The 27,236-nt window shown below is 40.9% G+C and overlaps 1 protein-coding gene across 1 annotated transcript in view; it reads left to right on the top strand.

The window, feature by feature from the left end:
• The window catches only part of cdh11 (cadherin 11, type 2, OB-cadherin (osteoblast)), an 87,566-nt gene that overhangs the window by 22,882 nt on the left and 37,448 nt on the right, over positions 1–27,236 (top strand). Inside the window, exon 2 of the mRNA XM_035663841.1 lies at positions 17,603–17,668. The gene's annotated coding sequence lies outside the window, so the exon portion shown is untranslated. The remainder of the gene's footprint in view (positions 1–17,602; positions 17,669–27,236) is intronic.

The following is a 27,236-nucleotide window of genomic DNA, read 5'->3' as shown; positions in this document are numbered from 1 at the left end:
ACACGTTGACCTGGTTTGAGGTCAGTTGGCTGTGTGTGTGTGTGTGTGTGTGTGTGTGTTTGGCAGGCTGCCATACATTGTTTTATTCCCTTTTGCTTCTAGCTCAATATTAGTATATAAGAGAGGGGCCTACTGTATATTCTTCCTTGATACTGATGTCTGCTGACTTTAACCACAAACCTTTATCATCTGATATGAAAACAAGGTGGAAAGCTGCAGAGGAACAGCTCCGGCGCTTGTGGTTGATACCAGATAATTTTCCTTTCCTACTATCCATTTTCTCTCTCTCTCTCTCATACACATTTGAGACCGTAGGAAATGGGTGTTTCTGGAGATGCGTATTTATCTGTGGGCTTGATGAGGAGACAGCTAATGACTACTGAGGAAAGAGGCGTCTTTTTCTCTGAAATCATGCTGTTAGCATTAACACCAGCCACTTCTGTCCCCCTCTCTTTTGTCCTCTCCGGCTTTCCATGATATGAAAACATATTTTTTGTGTAGTTTTCCCTGTACAAACAAGTTTTTATGGAACATGCCGCCCTATCGATTCACGTGTTGTGAAATGAATGAGTATTTTTGTGTTTGCCATACATGTTTTCCTTCCACCTTAATAGCCATAATTCACAGCAGTATATTCAGTCAACAACACCATGCATGCTGCTGTACATAAGCCCATATTGTATTCTGCTGTTTCCATATGTTTCACTGAATGGAGGTTACTATTGAAGTATTCCACTTGAGGTCAGCGTAATGTGTGCCCAGACATATTTTCTTGATGTAATGCGTTAAAGAAATAGCAATCATGGGGGAATGATTATTCAACCATTTCCTTTCAGCCAGCAAGCGCACATCTGTAATCAGTCAGTGTTATTGTGGGCTGAGTTGTGTGTGTACACGCGTGTTTGGTGCCATATGAATGGGTATATTTCATCGTGTTGCAGTGTGAAGTGGGTGAGGCAGCTCCACCCTGGGGGAACAACCACAGTTGTGGCTGTTAGCAAGCAACACGCGTGACCTCTAGCTGTGTCTAGAGACCCCTCTGCGTTTATATATATATATATACTGTATAGGTGTGTGTGTTGCTGTGCATTCCTCGTATAGTGTATCAGCAGTGTCTTGGTCATATATTTCTCTGTGACCTTGAATATCAGCTGACAGCTCACACGTATAATGCTTCACTCCCAGAATGTATATTAACCCCTTCAAAACTCCCATTAGGATCACAGCTTATGTTGATAATCAATTACTCTTTTTTTGTGCAAAACATCACTGGTTTTACCTTCTCGTGAGTAAATATTTTTTGTTCTTCTTAGTCGTATATGATAATAAATTGAATAGATTTGAGCCTGAACCTCCTCTTCTGCATTTGTAAGACCCTGCTGCCAAAGTCAGTGGAAGGTTGTTGGCTTAACTCTTTCATCCCCGGTGGAGTTCTGCGTCTTTGAAAACACTGCAGAACATTAAATATAGTCTCCAGCCAGTAACCCTGCAGAGACCACAGAGAGGAATATTATTTCCATACTGAATATCAGCTCTAATTCACGTGGGAATCTTTTAGTGCCTTAAATTGCAGAACCCACATCAGAATGTAGCCTCCATTAAAGTGCTTTCCAACCTCAGGGGAAACGCCTTTTATTCCATGCTGATCTGTGCTGTTTAAACCTTCCAGACCTGCAGGAATGCTACAGCACCTTTACCCTAGAGTGCCCCAGAGAGACCTATATAGGCCAGTGTGTGTGTGTGCGTGTGTGCTAGTGTGTTCATTGTGTTAACCCTTATGGACTCGACTGTTAGTTTCCTCCATAGAAGATGGATTAACCCTTTTAACTCGTTTCCCTTCGGCTCTGATGGCTAAACGGCTTGTGTGCGTGTGTTAGTGTGTGTGTAGTGTGTGTGTGGCGGACTCTAGTCCAGATTGATGGATTTCTCTCCCATGACTATATGGTTTAAAATTGTTGCCCCAAGTTGTATGTCATATGAAGACGATGGGAATTGTTTTGTTGCTTGTAGCCAAATCTGTGTGTACACACAGAAAATAAACTGGATGTTTTGGTTGAATGTGTGTCTTGTTGTTGTGTGTGTGTGTAAGTGTGTGTGCACGGGTTTTCAAGTCCTCACATGTGTGTTTGTGGGTGTGTGTTGTCTGTCAGTCGCCTTTGTTCTGAGGAAAGAAATTGCCCCCTGGCCATTAGTGGTCACAAAAGAAAGTTGTTTCAGGTAATGGCTGTGTGTTCCTGTCTCACACTTTCTCACACAAACACACACACACTCACCCATATGAAAACACTCAGAAACACCCACACATTGAAGTACATACACACACACATGCTGCAGGGATGCCATAGCTCCATTATTTTTTTGAAGAGGCTTTTCATTTCCATGGCTGATGCTTGAGGGAGTGTGTGTGTGTGTATTTGTGTGTGTGATTGTGTGATACTGTGATGGGTGGGGGGGTGTTCTTCACAAAGATTGTGACATAAACCATTTATAGTGCTGCCTTAGTGTTTGAGTGCAGGCCCGTGTGTGTGTGTGTGTGATTGCTGTACATTAAATACTCTGTTCAGGCTAGTTTGTTGCAGGGCACATACAATGATTGGAAAAAATAAAAGGCAAGAAGAGCGGAGAGGAGGAGGAACTGTGATTCGTGTCGGGACGAAGGATTTGAGACAGGAAACCATTTCCTGTATTTTGCTCTGATCAGTGAAAAGCCCCATGTGCATTACTTGCATTCATTCTTAATCACTGTCTATATATATATTTTTTGGCTCATCTGACACAGAATGTTTTCAAACACACTCACTAATTTCCACAAAGGTGGCCTAACACCTGCTGTGTCACCACATGGGGACGCTTCAGGTTTCCATTGATGTTACGGATGGCTAAACAGTAGTGAAGCATCCAGGCAGGACAGAAAACAGAAAGAGACTAAAGGCAGCATAACAGGCAGCCAATTAAGAGGAAAAAGTATTTGACACTTGCAGGGTGTTTGGACCCGGCTTGTAGCCTTCTGATGGCAAATCAGAGAAAACACAAAAGCAGGGCAGAATAAAAGTGAAGGACAGACTGAAGGCTACCTAGGGCAGTGAAAATGTTCAGATTTGCATCACCCTGCTGCTCCTAGGTTTCACAATACGATAAAATGTCAGTTGGGTAATTGGGAGCAATAGAAGTGCACGCTGCAATTAGCATATTTAAAAGCAAAAAAGGCTAAAGTAGGAAGGCAAAACAGAGGAGGGTCATAAGAAAAAGGAAAGAAGGTGTGTGACAGAGAAACAACAAAATCAGGATAAACCAGGAGAAGAGGCGCAGGTTGTTTCTCCGATTCTTCACTAGTTGTTGTTTTACCATTCCAGCAGCAGTTAAGAGTCTAATTGATTACCGCGACCCCTATTTTCTAACTGCGCGCTCTTCATTGATCCAGTTACTGCTGCCACTGCTCAGCTCTCTCCAAGTGATTCTCCTAGTCATTACTGCCAAGAAGAGGGCTGCTTCTCTCGGTGGGCTCAAAAACGACTTTAATGCAAAATCTAAGTTAACTCCTCAGCAATTCTGAGAACAATTAAAACAGGCTGATTGAAAGAACAAGACCTGTGGTTGATGCCTAGGTCTAGATTTAAAGCCAGGAGGCAATTTAAACAAACCTAATTTTGGAACTGATATTTAAATTTGTTTTCCAGTCTGATGGAATTCATAGTCAACATCAGGAAATGAGCTCTACTCTTTAATTAATTGATTGAGGAAAGGAACACAAGTTGGTCGCCCCTTTGGGAGACTTTGACATCAAGAAGCCAAAGTATAGGAAATGATTTGTAGTGACAAATGTAGCACCATTGAAGAGGTCAATATATTGTATTGATGATTTTCTACAGGGTCGTTTTTGTCTGCTATACCATAATGCAGAATAGCTTTTTCTTTTTCCCTCCTGACAATATACAATACAGCAATGACACACTCCAGCAGCAGCAGCAGCCTCATATGTTCTGCTACCTTACCTTGAAATCAATTTCATGTTAGGTTACAGTGTGTGTGTGTGTGTGTGCGTCCTCTAGCAGAGGTCATAACCTCTACCTGCTGACTGTGTCTCCTTTCCTAAATTAAAAGACTGCATCGCATTACATACAGCACACTCACACACATACAAGCTGCAAACGCTATAAGCGCACATACACACACCCACACACAGGACATCGTATTACCTATATAAGGCAAAGCTATTGCAGCTCGTGCAAAGAAATTCAATAGGCTTTTAACATTCATTTAGCCTGGACAGCAGGGCTGACTTAAGCTATACCAACTAGATCTGATAGCACATACAGAAAGAGAGGGAGCCAACAGTGATGGATCGAGGGTGACTTTACATTACAACTTTCTGATGGCGTAGTGCTGAGAGGGGATGAGAGAGATATACAGTAGAGGTGGGCAGGGAGACAACGAGGGAGTGCAGGATGGCTGAGGAAGGAGAAATGGCTAAATATATAACAAGGATGTTCAAAAAAAACGATAGACCTGAAGATGATAGTTGTGTGGGCAGTGTAGATCAATTCAACGCAATCACACAGCCAATAAAAGTGACGGTTAATGGTCCAACAAGGTAGATTTGTTTCCAGGTTTATTGTATTGTAACAGTAAACAGAGAAAGCCTCTCAGTACATCCTCGCCTACAACGGTCTACAGAATATATACTGAAATAGCTTGTCGTCATCATTGTGTTTTTGGCTTACTTTCATTCAATTATACTGGTTCTAATATGCTTATATCTGTCTTTGAGCAGTTGGCGAGTCATGTTCACTCCCACAGCAACTTCCAAGCTGCTTCGTGTGGCACGGACATCATTAAATGAAAAGATCTGGAGTCGCAATGAAAATACTGGCATTTGCTTGCAGCACTATATTCGACAGCAGTTGGAGAACATGCCAAATTCAATTTAGTCTGGAGTTTGCAGCCTGCCTCAGGTAAGGAGGAAGAGAAGGAGGCAGCAGGGAAGTGATGGTGGGGCTGGAGAGAGGGGGACAGGTGAAGGTAGAGAGGAGATTGAGAGTAATCGAGAGAGATAAATAAATTTATAAACCCCCCCCCCAAAAAAAAACTGAGCTCTGCTGCAGGGAGGGGCTGGATGATAAGAACAAACATCCGCATTTAATGGAGCTCTCTTATTTCTACTCCAGATAAGGACTGAACATAACTCAAAAATAGTGGCATGTGTGGGTGTGCGCATATATGTCTGTTTGTTGGTGTTTGTGTGTTTGTGTGTTTGTGTGTGCATGTGTAGCTTTGGATATCAGTTCCAATCTATATCAGCTTGTCGTGAAGAAGAAACTAGAGAATTAGAAGAGAGGAGATTAAAGTGGGGGATGGCAGGGAATGTTATAAAACTGAAATATTAAAAAACTGCTTTGCATATATTTTATTTGTGTGTGTGTGTGTGTGTGTGTGTGTGTGTGACTGACAAAAACCTAAGCACGATAGAGGACAAGTGAAGTACTGAGATTGTGCATGTTTGATATGAAACACAGAATGTAAACGCCTTAAGGCCATGACACTTGGCAAACGATCAGAGGACACATCATCTGTAAGAGGGCATCTCATGACTCTCTAGTAATATTTCACATTTCTCATAATCTTATGATGACTCTAAGTACGGTTACAACCTCATTTTGTTTCGAGCAGGAGTGGGATTGAAACTGGTATCCATCCAGTCAAACACCCACCTCTATAACCTCTAGGTGTCCTTTCATGTTACATATTATTACTATTTGTGGACGTTTACCGAATGAAAGTCTACCAGCATCATCCATTTGAGATTCTCTTTGACATTAGGTTGATGGTCAGCTGACGTTTTGACAGGAATCATTTTTCACAGTGAGGATCAAAGTATGAACTGCGCTATAAAAAAACATCGTGAAAATGTACTTGCAGTTTTCTTCTGTGGTGAAATTAAACATCTTAATACCCTTAAAAATGTTGCTGCTTTTATCCTGGCTTTAAGATGAGAACACCCCACCAAAACAACACTGCCCGCATGTTAAAAAACGAAGGAGGACTATTTTTGTGTTATCAAAATGACAAAGGGTACAAAAGGTACAAATTCCTTCTTGCATTGATAAGAGTTAATACGCCTCGCTGTTGCTCAGCTTAGCTTCCCATTACTCAGGCATATGGTGGATATTTTTGCTGATTTATCATTGCCACAGGCTTTCAGCGGATCTTAAAATAAACAGCTAAGACGCTGTGAGCCCAGAAAATCGCCAGATGTACAGTAACTTTCATATCAAGCTCCTTATTAAGTCTGCATGTTTCTCATGGTCCCAGCTTAAAACAGAAATCCATACAGTGTTTTGCAGTAGCTCTCTTCCTCTCCTCTCCCCAGATGCCTTTTAGAGTTGTCATTGGAGAGTGACCTGTATTATCTATCTCTGACTCTCTCTCTCCAGCTCTGTCTCTTTCTCCGACTGAATGGAGATTTAGATAAGAGAGTCTGAGCTGCAAGAGAGCAGCCGCTGAATACCAAGAGACAGTCCAAGAGAAAGAGAGAGGAGGCCAGAGAGGAGCAGAGAGTCGGGGCCAGATTTACTGAGCCATTTTCACCTTGTTTCAGACTCCTCCTGCGGCTAGAGAGGTTATTTATCAAACAGGTGTGCTGGGCTCAAAGTGCCGTTTGACTGTCATCTGTGGCTCATCCCGCTTGCTTCACCTTTCTCCTTTAAACATTTGCATGCAGGGGAGGATCATGCAAATAACAAGAGGATACATTACAAGTGTGATTGTGCCTTCAGCTGGATTCACTGAGCTTAATTCTATTTGTGGTGGTCAGTTGCTTGCGTTTATCCCCCCCCGCCTCATAAGAGCAGGTGCAAATAGCTGTTGAAACAGAAGAGGGCTAGGGAAAGTATATTTAGTAAATGTTTATCGTGTATAAATCTCAGTGACAACAGATCAGTGATGAGTGCAGTATGAGAGTATGCAATGGAGCTGTGAATTTGAAAGAAAAGAGAGAAACAATAAAACACAAACACAATATCTCAAGATATTATTTTAAAAGAAGGGATGGGGAGTTAAAAATAAAAAGTTGCAACTTTATACCCTCCAGATTACCCTGTTTGTGTGTGCCTCAAATGTCCCTCTCTTTCTGTTTTTGTTTTCCTTTGTGGGTGTGTGTGTTGGGGAGCTGTTTTCATCTGCCTGATTCTGCATATGACACACACGCGCACACACACGGTCCACCATTTAAAATGTCCCCAAGGTGATCGATGAGGTGGTGATGGAAATGTCATCTGGTGCTAATACATTTATCATCGCTCATCCAGCCTCATGAATTTCTCCCTTTGGTTTTCAATCATTTTTGCTCTTTTACCACGAGACCATTTGAATGTGGTGATTCATAGCACTGCCAGCAGTTTTCTCTGAGGAGGCAGACTGAGCGTGCAGGCATCCAGCACTCTGACTGGACTCATTAATTAGTGGGCAGAGACAATGATAGCCTGTGTTTACATGAACCCTTGTGATGAGGTGGTAAATAAAGAACTGCGAGAATCCAAGATCTTCAAATCAGTGATAATGATAAAGAAAACAAATACATGCATAACCAGTGAATCCATTTCTTTGGGGAAGTTTTTAGCTAATGATTTAAGTCTAGATACTCCTTAATTTAGCTTCAGCTGTGTAGTGTTTGTTACCGGCTGCAATTTGGCTAAAAATAGCCTTTTTCATTTTTGGGTTATATACTATAAAAGACAGGGGGAGAGCAGTAACGTAATACATTATTGATCCCTGAAACATCTCTTTTTCTTGCTCCTTCACCTTCACATTGGCTCAGCAAGAGAACGCTGTCTGGTAGGGAAGTGTTTCTCAATATTTGTGTCACAACCATAGACTGGACAATGCATTTCCACTTGCCCCAACTGTACAAAAACAAAGCCAAAATATCCTGGATATAAATGCTGCCATCTTGCACTGGTGGCGTCAGTCTGCGCAGTAGTGACTGGGCATCGAGGTCCCGCCCACACAGCATGATAAGAACTACCTAAAATGATGGAAATCATCTTTAGGAAAATGTATTTGACATTTACTTTGACTTTTTTAGTTTGGCCCGTGTCATATCTACTAACTTGGAGGGGGCGGGGTTTATAACCTCTACTGCAGCCAGTCACAAGGGGGCGATCAAGATGTTCTGGCTTCGCTTTTGGGGAGCTGTCTTGTCGTCCATCTTTATATACAGTCAATGGTCACAGCGCCACAGATCTGCTAATGCATGTTCGTAGGTGATTATTTCACTGATACAATAATGATGTAAATAAACAGGCTTGTGGGTTAGAACAGGTTAAGAGACTCTCTTGCTGGAGGACACTGAAGCACGCAGGATGCCTCCCACTTTCCAGGCTTTGATTGTACTCATGTTGATGTCCTCAAGATGAAGAACTTTCTAGCTACTTATCCAACTGGGAGCATATAAAAATGGAAATCCAAATGAAAAGAGCCATTTTAGGTTAGATCATGATGATTTGATATCCCAATTCATGTTTAGAAAATTATCTCTTGATCTTCTTGTCATAGGGTGTCAGCAGTGTCTACAATCTCGTCTGATTGTTGGATTTTACGTTAAAAACTCACACTGCCAAGCCCGAGCCAGGATGCAGTTGTGAGAACTCATTATATATTCATGTGGGGGTGTGTATGTATGTGTGTATTTGTGAACTGCTGGCTGGACTGCTATATGAGTAAGAGAGCATGTCATACAATAACAAACTATCTAAATGAAAATCATCGACAAGTGAGGCGAGTCATAACTGAGTGTGCACGTACATACATAAGCGAGGCAGCCATGCAGAACTGAATATGTAAAAGCATACAGCATCTATTTTCCTCTCCTGCCTTCCCCTCACCTCTCCCTCTGTCGCTCTCTCCTCCTCTTTATCCATCATCTATCTCTTTCCTCGCATTTTGTACCCCCTACCCCCACCCCACCCCTGTCAGTTAAGTGACTGCTGCTCGTTTCTCTCTGTCTCTCTAAGTCAACATGTCAACTAGAATATATCTCTTCCCTCAGTCATGTCATCGGTAACACACCGTCATTATCTGTTTGTGTAAGCACTCACTGCACATGTGTTACCGTCTCTCGCGTCTGGATGCGTGCTTCAGTTAGTGTGTGACTTTTGTGCGTCTGTACGTTTGATGAGTTCTTGTGCACATAGGTCTTTCTTATGTGTGTGTAATGCATGTGTATTTGCAGTACGCACGTTTTAAAGAGCCTGATATGTTGATATGTGTGATACTTGTTTGCATGCCTGTAGGTTAATATGAGAATGTGTACTGGCACACTGTATGCATGAGTTTGCATGTTTATCTATGTATGTGTTAGATGTGTTAGCTAAAAGTGAGTCAGTCTGAGACAGCCTACAGTGTGTGTATGTGTGTGTATTTGTGTCTAGAAGGCTGCCTCCCAGCTTCAAATGTCGCAGTTTTGTTTTATTTTTTTTGTTCTGCCCCACCGCTTTCTATGTCTGTCTATCAGCTTTCACCTATGGCACAGAGAATCTCTATTGCTGGTTCCCTCTGCCTCCTTTTGTTGTTATACACTAGGTTACACATTACTGTAGAGGTACATAGTGACACAAGATGCAGTGACGTTACTCTGAAGCAGGTAGCAATACAAGCTGGCTGTCGCAAGAGCAGTGTGTAAAAGAAAAAAGTCTGAGGTGCGGTCCATGAGAAACAATATTAGCATATAAAAATCTGCTGTTCCACACGTTTGGTGTGCTTCCCTTCATATATATCCCCCAGTCCAAATTAGGTTACCACATGTGCTCTTTGCCAAGCTTAACACTATATCCCCAAAACCGGTTCTCTTTGAATCCCAAAATGAAGAAGTTGAGTTTTTGGTTTCCTTAATTTTATTTGCGCAGTGATAAACAGGGAAAGGAGAAATTACTGATACAATCGAATGTGAAGAAACAATGAATATACAAGATGCAAATGACTAGTTTCTGCAGATAAGAACCTCGAGGGGCTAATAAAAGCTTCTCATCTTAAAGCAATAAAGAAGTCTGTGGCTGTGGGAATGCTGAGGGTGAAGTCTTCAGAGTTCTAAATTACCTCGCTGATTTTAAAACATGGGCAGCTTTTTGTAAATGAGCAACATTGCCTTCTCCAGGGACAGAGAAGAATTAGGAAGAAATCAATGTGGGAAATATAATGAGCCACACTGTGCAATAGCATTACCAAAATACTATACTGATGGCTCGCAGATTCCCACCAAATTGCTCATGTACAGTATGTTCCTTTTAAATAATTCCCTGTGTCCCATGGACTTAAGATGTGATTACAAAGTCTAGACAGTAAAATGAGATCACACTAGCATCGGGCTGGCCTTGTAGACTTTGCACGACACGTTATCAACTTGCAGTGGTACTAACTTACAACGGAAATTAGCTGAGCTTGTGTCACGCTGGTAAAGCAGCACATTTTCACCAGCTAGGGATTATACGCTTACATATATATATATATATATATATATATGCTAACAATATACTTTGCGTACTTAGGGCAATTTGTGGCACTTAGGATGAAAGTGTGCACGCATGTTATATTTTTATCAATTAGTGGCACTGAAGGAGGCGGAAGTGATAACAATACTCAAACTCCTCCAGCTAAAATGGGTTCTCCAACTTGCCACGGTCGCTCGGATCAAACTCTGCTTTAAAAGGCGTAAAGCATCAACATGTCTGCCGGTGACCTTACACCCACGCCTCCTGTGCACACAATCTGCAGATTTAGCAGTGAGTTGTGCTTTCCAGAGACTGCAACTTACTTCAACAGACACAAGTGCATTTAAATGGCCATTGGCTGTTATGTGGTCTAACATGTGTTTGTATTACATCACAGTATAATATAAGAACAGATAGGGTTAGGGTTAGGGTTATGGTTAGACAAAGGGAAAGACAATCAATGGCTGATTCAATTTATCAAGCCAACATGTGGCTGTATGCACAATACAGAAAAACAGTGATGATGGGCTTGATGGGCGAATGATTGACGGGCTTAAAGTTAGTACGTTTTTTGTCTTTCCATGCTTTTAAGTAAGTTTCTTTCAATATGAAATAAAATAAACTAACAACTGCAGTTTTCAAGGGTACACACAAAGTTATTGCCAGCCACTGGAGATGGGGAAAGAAGAATCACACTGACTTATATCTTCCAGTCTTATCTAACCACATAGAGCTATTTCAGAACATCTGACAGAGAAGCAGGCTTATATTTTCAGATGAGGAAGTGGAAAAATACACGAGCTGTCTAGAGCAAGTGCTGTAGGAGTAGCACTATTGTGGAAGCAGGACGTCTGAGCTCAAAGATAAAAAAAAAAAAAAAAGTAGGCCTATAGTTACCAGCCAATCCCCTGTAAAATAACTGGCCGCCACTTGCACCTGCATCTCCTGTGCAGCATTTTATTTTAGACTCAGCAATGAGTCAGAAAGGAGGCGAGAGGAAGAGGAGGAGTAGGAGGAGGGGGAGGAGGAGGAGGGTAGTTAGAGGAGGATGCCTGCCTGAAGATAAAATATATATGAAAGGAACTGTGCACCAAAAATAAGTTTAAAGAGTGTAGGTAAAGAAGAGTCACACAGTTAAATACAGCAGGTGATTACTCTACAGACTGGTTCTAAATTTAGCCACACCTTATTCCTGACCCACTGCTCGGTCCATGCTGAAGTTGCCACTTTTTTCCACAAATGCTTGCCAGTGTGACTGTGATTGTTTATAATGTGGAATTCATGCAGGGAAATTGTGTGTGAGTGCAGGTGCACATGTGCAAGGACCGGTACATGGTAACACTTCACTAGCTTGTATCTTCTCATACAATGAAATGTGCTTGTGTGTGTTTGTCTATGTGCCCATGCACCTGTGAATGCACACTGGCGCATGGATAATACTGACACAGCTGGGATCCACCAGTCCCTGCCAGCCAATATGTGTGTGTGTGTTAGTGTGTGTATGTGTGTGCAGCTACCAGCTGCGCCCACTGTGCTGATCCTCAAAGCCGCTATCACATTCTGCTTGCATCATTTCACCGCAGTCATACTGAGAACATCAAACTCATAAACACATGCTCATAGTTACAAGCCCATATTCACTCTCACATTCATGCATATAATCACTTTCTCACATAAACACCCATTCAATGACATGAGATATTATGATTACATATCATGGGTGCTTTAAGCTGCTTGCTATCAAACAAACGATTTACAAATTTGATTGTTGTAGCACGTGGTGTTACAGCAAGCTGCAGTTGTTAAAAATAAGGCACACAAAAAGAAAGGTTTTCTCAGTTTAAAAGGGTCGTTCTCAACTGTCATGCTGGATCAGATGGTGCATTTTTAAGTACTGTGGTCAGTTACAGGACAGGACAGTCATGAATGACAAGCACCTCCCTATAACCATCCATTATTGTCAAAAAGGTCTGCAGAGGCCAAAATGCATCTTCCACTCTGGTCAGTAATGACTTCAGGCCTCTCGGATGTAGCAAAGTTTCCCCATGTAAAGGTCATCTGTTATACTGCCCTATAAAGCCAGAGCTGTAACTGTGTGAGGAGTAAAACTCCAAACTTTATCTTCAGTCCAGACAAACTAATAGCACTTGCTTTTTGCCTTTACAAGACTGCATAAAACTTGGATTTTCACTAGTTTTAGCGAGATTCCAATTGGCTGCTATCATAGGGATAAATCCTAACATCTTGATTTAGAAACTAGATGAAACACGAGATTTTAATCCGAGAGAGTGTAATGTGTTTGGATAGAGCTCAGTTAGAGACTATAATCAGAATAATTATACTGGTCTCAGTCCAGCTTCAGGCCTTTTAGCTAATGACAGACACAACACTAATGGCATAATTTCAAGCTGTCTATTTGCATGTGTACATGAGATGTGTGTACAAATATTGTGTGGCTGTGTATGTGTGTTTGAGCAGGTCAGCATGCCTACCAAAGTTGCACACTGGTCCAAAAATGAGGGACATTTTATTATTATCTGAGCTAAGCTGAGAGATGACTGTTTGTATCCTTAAATGACCTTGTTCTTGGCAGCTGCAGCCAATATCATATCATACCTGTGTTTGTTCTTTTGTTGAACAGAAGAGAACAGAACTCATACAACAACGTATCATAATGTAATAGAAATATTACATTTCTTGCATTATGAAATGAAAGCTGAGCACTAAGTGCTGGTGTTTTGTGTATGGGTGCTTGTGGTGCAGTACAAGAGTAGAATACATCAGCGGTGTGCAGCGCCTTTTATGTATAGATCCACATGGCACACGGAACATGAGGAAAATCACTCCTACGGTATGAATCAAAATAAATCAATACTAAACATTATCACTTTCTGGAAGCCTGTGTGCATGCAGTGAAACATGTAACAACAGAGTTGTTGGCAGCAGACTACCAATCAATAGGCCTTTATTCATGCAATGCATAGTCCACACAAGAACCAATTCAGACAGTGCTTTATAGTATTGACAGCATTGTCTCAGGGTCCCTTGGAATACCACAACATGGTGAAATCCATTTTCCCCTCACATAACGAGCTGTCATTTTCTGGTTGGAATGAGCTCAATCGTCTCTGCATACAAAGCAGGCAGATTTAGCTGCAGAATAATAATAACGATAGCACAATAGTGATTGGTACAATTCCACAGTGACATTGCTCATATTACACAATAATGATTAGCACAGGGCTTCATTTTTTAAAACATCTGTGGTGTACTTACAGGCAGCGCAATGGACTGTTGCTACTGATGACATGTGCTGCGTCAGCACGTGTTGCTACATATACTCTAATGAAAATCCATGCTTTTTCCTTAACAAGGTGAAAGGAGGCAGCGCTCTCTGCATACAAAGCAGGCCGATCTGCTCCATGACAATAATGATAGCGTGATGGTGATTGGTGTTATTATTACAAGCGCTGAATAATAATGATTTGTTATAATGCTCTCCTGATGATGAAGGTGACATTTATGATGAAAACCACGATGATGCTGATGGTGCTTTCAATTTGATTGCGCTGCTGCTTTCACTTTATTGTAATGCACACAAGTTAATCCATTCTTCTTATTAATTAGATATCTTATGGGAGAAACACGGCACGCTGTGTTCCCAAAATCCTTCTTGATTTACATGGGCAGTAATTATAACATTATTCAAAAGTCTTCTTGATATTTTCTATATTTTATATTTATATTTCTTTTTGTAAGTGTTTCAGCAACTTTTTCAGCAGTGTTCCAGTGTGGTAACAACTTGTTTGCATTGAACAGAAGGACAATTTGTCTACAGACATAATTTCTAAGGGAAACTTAATAGGGTCAAAGCTAATTAAACACCACAAGTAAGACATTAATTCACAATGTGCATGCTTAGATTAGGCTAATATAATAAACTGCGGTGGAGGTCACTGAGTATGTTCAAAACAACAGCACTTTCCAAGGCAACAAGGTTTTGTCTATATTTTAAGTTGTTGGTCTGAAAAAAACTGATAAAAGAGACACTTTAAATTTCCTACAAAAGTCTTTTCCTGCAAAAAATGGAGGGAGGTTAATTATTGCACAGTGTCAGTCCTCTGAGCTTACGTGATCTCTCACTGCACATTTATAAAGATGTGGATAAAAAAAAAGAAAATTAAAAAACAATGTGGCACAGAAGATAAAGGCAGTTTTTGGCCTTTTGATATTTAGCCATTACGGCGTTAAAAATATCTCCCTCGCCGTATTTTCCCTCATCTTTTCATTCATGTACCATCACACTCGCATAATTACCAGATGGAAGGGAACACATTCTTAAAGAGAAGCTATCTGTTACCATGCTGCTTTCTCTCTTCTTTTTTTGAATCCTTATTCACCCGGTTACTGTTTGTATAAAACACAGATTTTAATTTTAAGTGACGCCATGCTTCACACTCACACAGGGGAGCTGCTCTGTACAGCCATTCAGCTCCACCGCAGACCCTGAACCGCTCCACTGGGACAGGCCAGGGTTAAGTAGCTTGCTCAAGGGCTTTTCACTGGTAGTTACTGATGGAGGTGAGAGCATGTCCTGTTCATTTCCCTGCCCAGATAACACATCAGGCGATCTGGGAATGCAATGGAAACATAAAGGCAGAGGCTTACACACTCCTCAAAACTATGTGTTAAGTGCGCTCCGATCAGGGTTTTATCAGCGATCACTGGGCCTTATGTTTATAGTGTACGCACACCTACACCTGTGTCTCAAACACACCGGCTTGCCCCACCCCACCTCTCTCTGCCCCTCTCTCTGCCCCTCTCTCCATATAGAGACTGCTCCGTTACTTTGTTGGTCAGCAGAGTTTTCACCCGAGATTCTGTTCACGACAACAGGAGAGCTGTGTATTAACGAGGAGGTAGTTAATGACGTTGCATATTGTAAACTAAAATGTTGCTTTACCTGCTTCGTGTTTCCACTAGATAAGTTTCTCTGCAAAATACTAAAATGAGTCCCGGCTGTTAATGTACCGGCGCCCCACCCAAGTAAATCTATGTGTGTCAAAGACTGAAAAACCTTCTGTGGAATAAAATAACTGCATCAGTGTCTAATTGGTGTTTATAGATCAAACGAGCAAATATCGGCCGATTACGATCGGTGACCGATCAATTGGAGCACCCTTACCATTTGTGACCAATTCTAAGGTTCATTGTCCTATCTTTGGGGCCTGATCCAGACTTTCAAAGAAACATGGCAGTTAGCTCACTTGCTTTCAGTTAGCGCTGCATGTGCATGCAGACACTTAACACAAGTCTTAAATACTGTGACATACTGTTTCACATATGTGCATAATCTTTTATGCTTTCTTTGTGGTACAAACATTGTTTTAATACCATCATAGCAACAGTGAAGTGACTATTAAGCAATAGAAACTGGTTATTTAGAGCTGTGATCTATCTGGTTGGCTTTGCAGTTAGAGACACAGTCCCATAAACAAAGGGTCTCAGTTGCCTGCAACAACCCATTGCAGCCATGCTGAAGTGTCCTTGAGCACACTTTACTGTACCTCTGCTCACATTTGGAGCCTCACTGTGTGCAATGTAAGCAGTAACACAAATGTCCTGATATAGGAAAATAATGGCCGAGGTGAAAGCCAGGACACCTTGGACTGCAATATTGTGGTTATGCAACCACTAAAGGAAAAGAGGCTGGCTGAGTTCAAACTGCCATCCAATTTTGGAAGTTTGTTTGTAGCCCCTGAGTTCACTGTGAGTCAACTGGTAACAATATTCCTGCCACAGAATACTGAAAAAAAAATACTTTAACAACACTGGCTGGCAACACTGACTATTAATCTCAATAAAGAAATATGTCAAGCAACGCAACACTATGTTTTCTTCTGTGTTTTTAATAGTTTCTGGGCGATAATGCAGCAGAGGCGCAGGTTAAATCATGCTGTGGTTAAACAGGCGATACTTATTGTTAATAGTTATGACACAGTCTTTGTTAATTCTCATTTATTTATGAGAACTGCTCATAAGAAAGATGAAATGACACCAGCATTGTTCTGTAATACTTTATTATACTAAATACAATTTAATATTTATAGCAACATTTATATTTTAAGCCGATCCCCACAGTATGCAAGGGGAAAAAGTGCAGAACTCAGAAACCAGACTGAATTTGTCAAGACAATTGGGTTGGACACCTCTATTTAAGACAGAACATTTTTGAAGACACCTTCCAGCCAAAAAAGGAGGGGTTTTTTGTTTTTTGGTTATATTTTCCGTTCCCAGGGTGTGATTTGAACTGTAATAAGTCAGGAAAATATATTTTGGTAATGTTTAGACTGTGACTAGTCTGTCCACTCTGTGCTCATATGTCAGGCTGCATGGTAAAAGTCTTCACCTGCATTATCTAGCTGCAGGCTGGCACACTGTTCACCCAGGAGGTGGCACAGTACAGTGGAACAGTACTGGCTAAGTCAACACGTGAATTAAATATCTTCTATTTATATTTGAGTCCCTCCAGTCATTCATTACTACGGTGCAGTTGTTTTGATAGCACTGAAATGCAATAAATTTGGGAAGACGGCGAGGGCAGTATGAACAATCCCAGATCTCTACAGAATGCTGCTGTCTTTGTTGATGTAGTTATTTAAGGGCTTGAACACATTTAGTAAACCTAAAATTCATTATCAGAGATTAAAAAAATGAGAATTAGAAAGAGTGTCTGACAGCTTCTCGTGTATTTAAAGGTTACAAGGGGTTTGCTTGTCAAGTTGCTCATGTTTAAATTTGCATACGAGACTGTTTTAAGTATTTTGAGTCATGCTCTACCTCAGAAAAGCTTATTTTATATTTATTTTTAAGTCAAAATCACTTTGTATTTGTTTGTTTTCGGTTTGTCTTTTACTTATTTTTAACTACTCTAACATCTCCCCTGCATAATTACATGCCCAACATAATGAGATATACAGTACATCCAATTAGCACATATCTAATTACATCATAATCGCATAATGTATAATGTCTTTGAACCCTTTCTTCGTCAATAAACTGTACTTCTTACATGTGATTATTAATCTGAAGTCCCTCTCTCCCTCTCCTCTTTCTCTCAGGCAGATCTGTGTCGCCGTGCAGAGGAGAAAACCCTCAGCGTATCCGACACCAGTAATGAGCTAAAGGTGCGTTCTGTCATTTTCTTCATATGCGTGTGTGGAATCAAAAGGCCTGTGAATTGGCAGCGACACATCAGGCCCCCTTAGCCTGTTTAGCATTCTGTTAAACTGGCTCTGTCTCTTTCAGAGAGATGGAGAGCAATTGAGCGAGATGGGTGAAAGTGCACTGTTTACTGAGAGCTCCAACTGTTTCTTTCTTTCTTTCTTTTTTTGTGCTTTAATTATATTATTATATTTGTGTGTGTTGTTTTTCCTTCCTTTCTCCCTTTCTTTAAAAAGATCCTTTCCTGTTTTTGCCTGTGTCTCTCTCAGTAATTATCTCTGTCCTTCATGGTTAATAGAATGCTATTCTGAATTGTTTAGCTTGTATTTGCCTATAGCAGCTTGTTAAAGAGGACTTGTAAAAATGCATATTTAATATCATCTCATGCCAGAAAATGTGGCTTACAATGCATTTGCCCTCTGGGCACGTGTAACCAAAGTCACCGTATCACGCACCTCACATCTCCCATACTAAGCATTTTTCCATTCGCCTGGAAAAAGTTGAATAGATTAAAGGCAGATCTAATCGATCCTGAGTGTGCTTATCAGTGGCTGGCAGGCTGACGAGCCGATTTCAGAGCAGCACATTCTAATCCTTCAAGTCTAGCCTGGAAACTGGAAAAAGACAAATAGGTAGAAAGACTCAGAGACAGCAGGACAGCCCCATAGTAAAAACAAATCACTGAATATTTTGATGAAGCCAACTCTTCCAATAACAACACACTACTCATGATTCACGTTCAAACACACTGTTCTTGATTTGACATTTCTAAAGTGAGGAGTTCGCTGTGTTATGTGACTTGCACTGGCAGTATATGTACAGTGTGCTGCCATCTTTCAATGTCTGTATACCAGGGTTAGATTAATGTACTGGTTGGCCTATTAGGCTACAATTCACCTGTTATTAAACCACCCACATCTGATTTGCGATGTATGAACATTACATCCTCATCATGATAAAACTGGTCAGTACAGTCCATACCGAATTCAACTGTCTTTATTTCCATCTATCAATCCATCCATCCATCCATTCATTTATATGTATCCAATTAATCTCGGGTTTCAGTGTCCCAGTCACTTAAGGTGTAAATAATGCTCTTCCACCAAGCCAGCAAAATGGATATGGAAATATAGTCTGCATGAAGGGACAAGAATGACAATGAAAATGAACACATTTATAGATACTGAACACGGGCAAAGTATCAGTTATAGGAGGCTGAAGTGTTGCCCTTTAAAAACTCATATCAGTGAGACATAAATGAAGACTTAAGCTCTTCATCCATCTGGTTTTGCCTGGATTATACTTTGTGGCTCCCTATGAAATGTGTCCTCATTGACATCTATTGATTCCGCTGGTAACTTATTATGATTCTTGGTTTCAAAGGGTTTAGCTACACTGTGTGCTGATTGGATATTTAACCTTTTGACCGAGATCTGAGCACATATCCTATAATACGACGCATTCATCCTGATGACCTCTTCTGTCACCGCGACAACTCAGCGGCAGTCAAACTGACAAAGAGATCCTGTGTATGTGTGTGTGTCTTCATAGAATAAGAGAACAAAGAAACAAAAGTGCTTATCTGAACCAGTCTCAGGTCACATCATCCTCGCTCTCTCGCTCTGTCTCTCAGATAAGTGTCTTCCTTTTTTGCATATTGCTGCTGAAAGAAAGTAACAAATTTACAGTCCTGTTTGTGTTTATGTTGTTTCGTGCATTCATGTGGCAGCCCTGGGCTACGTAATTTCAGTCTATACCAGTTTCGCACACAGAGACAGCAGGAGGACATTAGGACAAGCATCCATTCTCTCTCTTCTTCTGTTGTGTTTTTTTATGATGATTTTTTATGGGAGATAGTTTCTATGTTACACTATTTCAGCTTAAGGGCAGTTCAACCAAAGAGCTTTGCCTCAGCCAAAGGCTTGAGGCTGGGTAGAATTAATCTTGTCTGGCGGGAGACCTGCAAACTTTAGCCACTCAATCTTTAGCACACTGACTCCAGGTTCAGTGAGATCATCACAGTAGTTAAGGCAATACGTCAAGTTCAGATCTCTCTCGGATGGAAGTTAATTTCACGTGGGAAGCTCTGTTGCGGCTACATTACTGCTGTGGCTTTGTTTGCATGCAGATCATAGTCCATTCATTTTACTTGCTTGCTGATTTTGCATGCTTTAACTGCAGCAAATGTAATGCTTACAGCAGCATCATTGCAGATTAAGTGTATCTGCAGCGTAACAATTCCAAAATGAGATATTGAAGTGAGAATTCCCCTGAAACGACGGTGGTGCTTCTGCCAGAGGTTTAATTCAAACCACATCAAAAACCCTGCTTTTTGATCAACTAATGATCTGATCTGCTGTGTATAAGACACTTGTGGCTCTGAAAGTGGGTCAATCACGTCATGTTTGCTCTTTTCAGCTTTTGTGCCGTATTGCTTGTGCATTTGTTTGTAATTGTTCAAGTCTGGATCACAAGGGAATCTGGCAGTGGATGTAATTAATCACTTCTGGAGGTTTATGACCATGCGTTAATTGTGTGGCACGATTTGAACGTGCATAGACACCTAGTTGACAGATGCATAGCTCCATCATCAAAAAAAGGCAAGGAGGTAGACATAAAGCATCTTTAAAACACTGATCATTTTATGCCTTTGCTCTCGACATCTTTACGTATAATAAAAGTTCAAGGTCTGTTTAATGCCACACTGGAAGTTATTATCTTAACCTACAGAGAAATGCTTGGCATTTGCAAAACATGACAAGCTAGGGTGCAACAGTGAATATTAACACAACAAGGTGAATATGCAAAGTGCAGCCGTTTCCTGTACGTATAGTAATAACACATAAAGTCAGTGGAGGGTGCAACACAGTTCTGATAAGCCTTTCTTGAGAGTGTAGAGTAGGAAAATGCTGTTAAAACTCGTTACCTATCGACCTCATATATCTTTAAAAAATGTGACACTGATGGGTGTCTGGGGGGATAGATAAGGAGCAGGAATTAGAGAGGAGAAGAATCCTTTTCCAGGGATTTACACAAACACACAGAGTGAGTTTTAATGCCCTCTACCAGTATTGATTACTCAGCAGTCTGACTGATTGAAAACTAGATATAGAAAAGCACACATCAATAAAATACTCTGGGAAACCTCAAAGAGTTTTTAAAGACACTGTGCTTTCCCACCCACTCACACAAACACAAACAGCTGTCATGTGATACAATTATTCCAGAAGTCCACTGAGCTGCAACAGTGACAGTTTAGGATGCCAAGAAGTAGTCTGTCAGTAAGCCCCAAAAGACGTCCGTGAGCTCTTTGGCTGTTTCTCTTTGAAGCTGGTAATAACTAAATGTACACGTCAGGAGTTTAAAAGCAGGCAGTTAAATTAAACCTAATAGAAAAAAAAAAAAAAAAGTTTGCTCTTCAGGACTCACGCATATCTGAATGATTATTCGGACCACCTGCTCTGTTGTGATTGGTTCATAACTCAATTACATAGTTTTGCATGTTTTCCATACCCTAGCTCCTCCCATCCCCATCCATCATCTGACACTGAGAGGTTTGTGTTTGTGCGTTAATGCTTGTGTACTGGTGGATGTTTTTGGAGGCAGAAGTGCAATAAAACTGGCAGTGGGTGTGATTAATCTACTCTGGGGGCACATTATTACCTGATGATTGTGTGGCCACTTAAGAATGACAAAAAGGCTGATTTGAAACTGCAGACAGGCTTTTCTCACGGTGATGATACATGGATGAATCATCAGAAAATGGCAAGAAGCTACATATCTGGCATCTCTGAAACATCTATCCTTTAATGGAACCTTCATGGTCTTCTCCTGCTTGCCCATGTTGCCAACACTTCTCTAGGATCATTCGAGGGTAACAGAAGAAAGTCACTACAAATGCTGTCTGGACACTGACTATGGCTTTGGTGCTTTTACCCCATTCTCTGGATGTCTTTTGTCTGCAATGTAGTGGTTTAAGCTTATACCAATCTTGCACTTAGCCTTTCATCATTCTGAATAAGAGCATCAGCTTAATGCTTAAAAATGAGTGTGAAGTACGTTACATCAGAAGTTTTGGAGACAGACTGTTTCGGTTTAAGATCGTTTTAACTGCACGTGAGAGGATTTTTTTTTTCTGGATGGCGCGGGAGTCTGTAAGTGAGCGATGATGAACCTTTTGTGTGGACTGACACTTGCAAAATGGCATAATTGCAGTCTCATTTCATACAATATCTAGCCATTTGAAATCCTCCCTCTGACAGAGCTAACACTGGCATTAAATTAAAACTTACAATTGTATGTCACTGGCATTTTTCTGCCTTTTAATGCCCTAGGCACCTTCAGAGATTGACAAATTCAAATGGAAGCTGAAATATTTTAACTCCAATACCCAGTAATTTTGGAACGCTGCGCCAGAAAACAAGTTTATCAACTAACCAAGAAGATAATGGAGACAGACCTGATTAGCTGCTGTTTGGGCTGAAGTCTGTACTTCTCACTTAAATTTTGTCCTGCAGGCAGAGAAGTTAAGATACAGCTACTTCACAGCTGAATTTCATTCAGCAAATGTGATGAGCCTACACGTCTTATTTAGAGTCATCTTCTCTGCCGCAGCCTGATTTTGTGTCCTAGAGGTGTCCTTACACAACACCTATACAGGTGATGATGTAATGATCAGAGCTTTGGGGACACTGAGTGGTGAAGTCAGGTGACAATGTTTAATTTGAAAGCTCAAGGGATCTACTATCAGGAGAAAATGGCATTTCTAAATGGAGGGAAATTGCTTTTGGAGGGGCTCAAAGGATGCAAGATATGAAGTTATCCTCCAATATGAGATTACAGGCTTGGCTTGATCGACCAAGCCTACTGCAACAAAGCCACCTGCACTGGATTCGAGAACTAGAAAAAACAATACTCTGTGACCCAAATGTGATTTTGATGCTTTTTTTTTATTGCTTATTAAACATAGATAAACCATTACACCCTTGGATCAAATGGGATAGATGGATTTTCTTTTTCTCACAGATTTTAAAGATCAAGATTTTTTCCCCTTATCCCTGCATGTAGGCCTTACATGGATTTCATTTTAATTCTGCTCTGCTCTGCGTTGGCCTTTATCTGTGGTGTTGTGCTCAGAATTTGTATTCACTGCTCTGTTACGGCTCTTCTTCACTCTCTTCTGCTCTGCATTTCATTCCTTCAGTTTTGTTCTGTTCTGCCCTCTCCTGTCTATGCATCTTACTCTGTTCCGTGTGCACAAATCAAATGTAAATATCCCATAAGCATCATCACACGGCTCAGAGCCCCGCTGAGCAACAAGAAAAAGAAGAGAGGCAAAGGAAGATAAAGAACGAGCAGATAAATGTGTTTGCCATGAGATTACCATGCATCATAAACCCATAAACCCTGCGAGGAGGAATGGAGGAGAGAGACAAGGAGGGAGAGAGGAAAAGATAGAGAACGGGGGACAGGGAATTCAACAAGAGAAGGACATGGCGGGAAGAAAGCAGAGATGTAAATATGGATGATGGTTAACAGCAGAATGAGAGCAAAAAAACAAAGAGAGAATGAGAGGGAGAAAATGCGAAGATCAGGAGGGACAGAGAGAATGTCAGAAGGCAGCGATACTGAAATACAGAGAGATAGAGAGAGAAAAAACAAATGTAAGCCCCTGAGGATTAACTCTCTCATTTCTCTATGGGAAAGAAAGAAAAAAAAGAGGATTTCCACCTCCTATCCTCTCAGCCTCCCTTTGATATCTCTCTTTCTTTCTCTCTCTCACTCTCTGTCTCATATTCTAATATCTTTAGTCTCTATTCATCGTGTTGGAACAGACTCGCTGAGCTTGCTAAAGCATGAACACACATGGCTAACCTAGCTGGACACAAATCCCTCTCTCTTGCTCTCTTTCTTCCTCTTGTCCCCCCTACTGCTTCCGTTGATCAGTTGGTCAACATCATCCATTTTTTGTTCCCTCATAACTTCACTTGTTGTGGACTTGAGGGCAGCATAAATTCTTTTTTTCACCTGCCTCTTTCACCTCCGTGTGCGGCGGTTTGGCAGCTGTGTAACTGTTGTATGGGGCCAATAACGCACAACAGCACTCATCATTGTTGTGGTCGGTTTAACGAGCTTTGCTAATAAGATAAACGAGCTTCCTGCTGATCAGTTAATGGCACGTTCACTGGTCCTCCGCAGTGTAGTGATTCTCAGTTTTCACAATTTACACATCGTTGATGTAATTCCTGGTGTAATGCAATTAATGTCTGTCAGATTGGAGGTTTTACAGCAGAAATGGTTTGGAAAAGCACAACTTTCTTTTTTTCCCCATTATAACCACCTCATGCACACATTTGTTTTTTTTGTTTTTTTAAAGGAATTTTGATTGATTGCATTCTTTCTTTAAAAGACCAATATGTAGGATTTAGCTGCATCCTGCTGGGAAGTCGCAGAATGCAACCAACTGAATACTGCTCGCCTCCCACGTGTGTAGCACAAAATACAGTGGTCGGGATCACTTAAGATTAAGAATTGTTGTGTTCTCGTTACCTTAGAAGGAGCCGTTTCTGTCTACACAGGGAGTGGGTCCTCTGCTACAGAGGCCATCATGTTGAACCGCCATGTTTTTATAGGAGCTCAGAACGGACGAACAGTGTTTCTCCGCAAATTTCATCACAAGCGTTGTTCCTCATACACGCTTGGAAAGTGAAATGTATTCAAATTGATCGCAATCTGAAACTTACTGTATTTTTCACTTTGTTTAGAGACATGCTATACAATAAAAATTATTATTGAATAACTGAACACTTTTGTTGTGGCTCACAGGATAAACAGAGGGTTTTCTTTCTCATCTTTCCTCTGGCCCTTTAGCTTCTAACATTGACTTTTTAGGACTGTGTGTCACCTGGTGAAACCCAGTGTTTCAGTATGGCCATGTATCCAGGTGTGCTTTCTCTGCATATCATTGGTTTATGGTGAGTCTTTACCATTTTGCAGTGTTAGTGGTTCAGCTCAGTTTGGATCCTCTTGTCAAAAACCATTTCCTACATGTCTTATACACTGCTGTTGAAATGGGATAGAAAATAAACCGTTTCACAGCTGTGGTGTGAAACTGGTTTTAAAGTGAATCTCAAGCCACTGCAGCAGTGTCTCAAGTTACTCTCCTTCCCTCCTGTTACTCGCCCCTCTACTCCCTTTTTTCCTCATCTTCCCTTCACTCCAGTTCCCCATAGCAGCTGCTACTGTATACTTCCCCGCTCATCCTCTTATCTCTTTTCTCAGTCTCCCCTTTGTTTCTGTAGTCATTCTACTTTGTTTCTGAATTGGGATGTTGCTATAGGTAATGTAACTATGACAAAGTGACTAATATATTCCTGCTTATGGCTTCATTCATTGATGGGCACTGCTGAAAAAAAAATGTTTGGACAATGTCATGAATATCTGAAGTCATGTGGCTGTACTTAAAGTAAGTCTTCAAATGTTATTTTCTCTGTCAACAATCTACACCAGCACTGAACACAAAGACATCCAAGTTGCCCCAAGCAGAAGAATCACAACATCATGTAGCAAGCATTTTTGAAGAGGAACACATAAGATTCGGCCACAGCGTACTTATGGTGACCTCACGGACTTTATTGCAGAAGTATAAATCCTTCTTTATGTTTGCTTTATATGCCAATTTTTCTATTTTTTTTTCCTTCTGGTTATGTGGCCCCTCCTTTTCTCTCTTTCCTACCTTTCTTTATTTCTTTGTGGTCGTCTGTCCCTGCTCCCCGAGCCTTTAAGAATCTGAAGTATTTTATTTTTCCTTTAGCCTCAAATCAATTCCAGACGCCACCATTTCCTGCCCCTCCACCTCTCTCTTTCTCTCCCTCCCTTAGGGGCTATAGACCAAAACCACACACAAACACACACACACACACACACACAGAAATGGAGGGAAGGACAGAGTGAGCAAGGCATAAAGAGTCTCAGGTTTTGCTTGCTTTTCCATAGCATAAATTCCTCAAACTTTCCAGCCTCCCCCATTTCTATTCCAGGAATTGTGTGTGTCTATTCTTATGATTAAGCAGCATATTTTTTCCCAATGACTGTTCCTTCCTTCACCGTGTTTGCCTTGGCACCGCTCCTGTCATACTCATCGCTCTTTTTATCTCTCTCAGATTAAAAGGCGCAGCGACGGTGTCATGAATCTCTTGCGACGGAGAGTGTGTATGTGACCGTGAACTCTGAACCTCTGCAGATGTCCTCAATGAGTTGCTCTTGAAGCACTTCATTCATTAAACGTGTGTGGATGTGTACACACATGAAGGAGACGGCATGATTGATTGCGGACTCTTTCTGAGAGCTGCGCAACAGTATGTCTGGCTGCGTCTGAGGCTCATGGGCCATTTTCTTATAGAGAGATAAGAAAGTTAAATGGAATAAACAAGAATGGAAAAAAAACAAAACTGTGATTATCCATATTCATTTTCCATTCCTAAGTATATCCTAAAAGTCTTCGGCAGTAATTACAGTGTTATTCTAACACTGTAATTTAAAGCTACAATTGCAAAGACTGGACTGAGACAGAGAAAAGAGGAAAAAAAGAGCGATGTATTGGGTTGATGGAAAAACAGACAATATAATAATAACACAATATACAACAGCAATGGAGAAAGAGAGGGAAAGAGCAAGCCAGAGAGGCATAATTAAAGTGCTGGTTAATTAAGGACGCCCTCCAACACCACATTCATAATCTTTCTATTTAAGGAAATAACAAGTCAATTCTAACAGTCAGTACAAGGTCTTCACAAAACATTGCCTCTTTTTTTCCACACAGTGTTGGGCATTTTGGAGATTACTGGTCATAATTAACTGCGAACATCCCTAATGTGGAGTTCGTCTCTCCAATTGTGTGGAGTGAAAGGCCTAATAGTCACAAAGTTAAAGCCAACAAAGAGGACATTCCCGTGCAAGCCAATAGCCAATAAACAGCGGTCAGCGGGCTAATTGGAGCTACATTGTTGTGCCTCAAGCTCAACTGTATCTCATCAGCTCGCCTGTTGTTTTAGCGTCTATTTCGGCTGCTCATTTGGAAGAACACAGAGAGCTGACTGCTTCGGTCATCAGCTTGTTTTCAGCCCAGAGGATTTCCTTATGAATTTAAAGACCAAATCAGGAACAGCAGAGTGACGCACCCTGCCGAAACATTCACCCCATTACCGGCACTGTTTATGTTTTCATTATGTTTCACAGCATTAAAAACATATTTGCTTTTTTTTATAGTCTGCGGTTTTTATACAAGAATATATTTGTTTGTGAGCGCTACAATGGACATTTCAATTCTGTCACAGTACACACTGCCAAAAACATTATAATGTCAATATTTAAATTCTGGCAGAATATATAGAGGAAGGTGCAACTTGAGAGCAATGAAGGACTCCTAATAACCAATCTCTCTGTGTGGGAAATACTGGTTTTGTGTTACCAGTTCATCCGGTTATTAAATGCATGATATGAAATTATGAGACATCGGTCTTTATCGAGGTG

The sequence above is a fragment of the Morone saxatilis genome, unplaced genomic scaffold, assembly GCF_004916995.1.
Source record: "Morone saxatilis isolate NCDOM2014 unplaced genomic scaffold, NCSU_SB_2.0 Contig19, whole genome shotgun sequence".
Lineage (NCBI taxonomy): Eukaryota > Metazoa > Chordata > Actinopteri > Moronidae > Morone > Morone saxatilis.
Note: the sequence above shows the minus strand (reverse complement) of the source record. Positions and strands in the feature narration are given on the sequence as shown.